This window comes from Miscanthus floridulus, chromosome 10 (assembly GCF_019320115.1).
Source record: "Miscanthus floridulus cultivar M001 chromosome 10, ASM1932011v1, whole genome shotgun sequence".
In the NCBI taxonomy this organism is placed as follows: domain Eukaryota; kingdom Viridiplantae; phylum Streptophyta; class Magnoliopsida; order Poales; family Poaceae; genus Miscanthus; species Miscanthus floridulus.
Window position 1 is genome coordinate 73,006,078 of NC_089589.1, and position 2,437 is coordinate 73,008,514.

At 51.6% G+C, this 2,437-nt stretch overlaps 1 pseudogene; it reads right to left on the reverse strand.

Moving 5' to 3' along the window:
- Positions 1 to 573: 573 nt before the first annotated feature.
- Positions 574 to 2,174, reverse strand: LOC136488843 (DIMBOA UDP-glucosyltransferase BX9-like; annotated as a pseudogene).
- Positions 2,175 to 2,437: the final 263 nt, after the last annotated feature.

Sequence of the window (2,437 nt, forward strand, 5' to 3'; positions counted from 1 at the left end):
GTGCAAGGCAACGGTGATTATCACGTTTATAGTTAGATAATTGACCAATGCGGCGGTTTTGACGGTCCAACACAGCCATTTGTGAACCGACGGTGATGACTTCGACTGTCACCATTAATTGTTTACTGTCGAGGCCGAAATCTGGCTGCCATGAGGGGTTCCGAACCGCCCGTCATAGATCTGCTGTAGTAGTGAAGGTCAGTTGACTTAGTCAACCGCCTTTAAAAATAAATTTCTAGGAGTGGTTGACTTAAATCAACCATCTTTAAAAGTTGATCTCTAGGTGTGATTGACTTAAGTCAAATGTCCCTAGAATTACCTATTTTCCGAGGTGGTTGACATTAAGCAACAACTGTCCTTGGAAATCATATTTTTAAAAGCGGCTCTCTTAACCCGATCGTCCTTAAAATAGATTTCTAGGGCGGTTTACTTAACAGAACCGCCGCCTAAAAATGTATTTCTAAGGGCGGTTTATAAGCTATAGTGGTCCTAGAGGTAGTTACAAATGGTTTGCTAAGTAAACCTTTCTCATAAGAAATAGGAGGGGTCTTAAAAAAATCTTTTATGTACTAGTGCTGGACACAACGAAGTACATATCCACGGGTTCCTACCAACATGAATTGCAGCTTCCAAATGTTCTATTTAAAATGACCATATGAGATCAACTAAGTTAAGGAAAGCAGTGTGAGATGGTCCATTAGTTTCTCAATAGCAGCCTGGATCTTCCCTCTCTCAACCTGAATCTCCACTTCAACCTCTACTCCCACTTTCCAAACATCGCACACAAACCTAGCATTTCCATATTGGTCTCCCAAGAACGGCCGTGATACGATGGGCACACCTTCTGATATAGACTCCATCGTCGAGTTTCAACCATTGTGCGTCAAGAAAGCGCCAACGACAGCAGGATGAGCAAGCACCTCATCCTGCGGCGCCCAATCGACGATCCTACTTCGGTCACCGACCTCCTCCCGAAACCCATCCGGCAGCTCACTGGACTCGAAGCCGCGGATGAGGCTTGGCCTGACTACCCAAACGAAGGGGCGCTTGCTGTCAGCCAGGCCCCAAGCCAGCTCCACGAACTCGTGCGGGTCCATGGCGGCAAGGCTACCGAAGCTCACGTAGACCACCGTGCCTGGCGCCTGCGTGTCCAGCCAGTCCAGGCACCGGCGGTCCTGCTGCAACTGGTACAAGCTGCTGCCTTTCACCGGCGGCGTAAACTTGTTGAGAGGCCCGACGGCGAACACGGGGAGTCGGGGATGGACAGGTCCTCGCGGATCTTGCTGAGGTCGGTCGCCTCGATGGCGTCAAACGTGTTGATGATGAGACCGGAGGACTGCCTGGCTCCGTCGACGGGGTGCGCCAGCACGCCGGCGAAGTCGATGAGGTTACTCGTTTCTATGCGTTGGAGGTCTCTCACACGGAACGGCGGCAGCAAGTCGACAGGATCATCCCTGCGCTCCACTGCAGTAGTCCAGTGCATAGAGGAAATGGAGAATTTGATATTTGGTTGTTCCACTAACAATTTGTTGGTACATACAAACATTTCGATTTTCTTAGTCATTGTTACGTACCTTGGACGGGCAAGTAGCCCTTCTCAATCAGTGTCGGATAGGCGATGAAGCTCCCGAAGCTGGCCGCGCTGCTGGTCATGAACCCCAGCGCCGGCACGTTGAGCTCCCTCGCTGCAGCCTGCGCTGAGTACCATATGACGTCCGTGATCACGCAGCAGACGCCTCCGTCGTCAGAAATAAGCTCCGCCAGCCTCTCCTTGAACGGCGCCGCGCAGCAGACGTTCAGCTCCATCACGAGCCTTGCGATGTCCTCCGACGCCACGACGTCGGCGGGCACCTTGGCGGGCACAGCGACGAAGCTGTACTCCGCCAGGTAGGCGGGTAGTCTGCTGGGTTCGGCGCGCGGAGATCAGTGTGGAACACGGTGACCGCGAGACCGCGGGTGTGCAGAGCTCCGGCGAGGCGGAGCACACGATTGAAGTGGCCCTGGTATGGGAAAGGGAATACTACCACGCGGCGAACGGGTCCGCTGCACGACGATGACGACATTGCTGCGACCTCGATGTACACTAGTCTGCTGATGATTATTAGGATTGATTGAAACAGACAACAACCTGACGGGGTTAAATAGATGGAAATGGAAATGGAAATGGACGGCATGGTTAGTTGAACCCAATGTTTTAAATAGCGGGCTAAGGTGTTTAGCTATATATCTCTAAAACAACTAATAGCGGAGCTATATCGGGCTATAGCGGGATATAGCGGCTAAATTGTATATCAACACAAATAGCGGCACCCTGCCTCAAAAAACTATAGCGGGCTATAGCGGCAGCTATAGCAGCAGATTTAAAACTATGGTTGAACCTGCTCCTGTACGACGGTTGACATACATTATCAACGAGTGGCCCGCCGCCCGGCGGCAG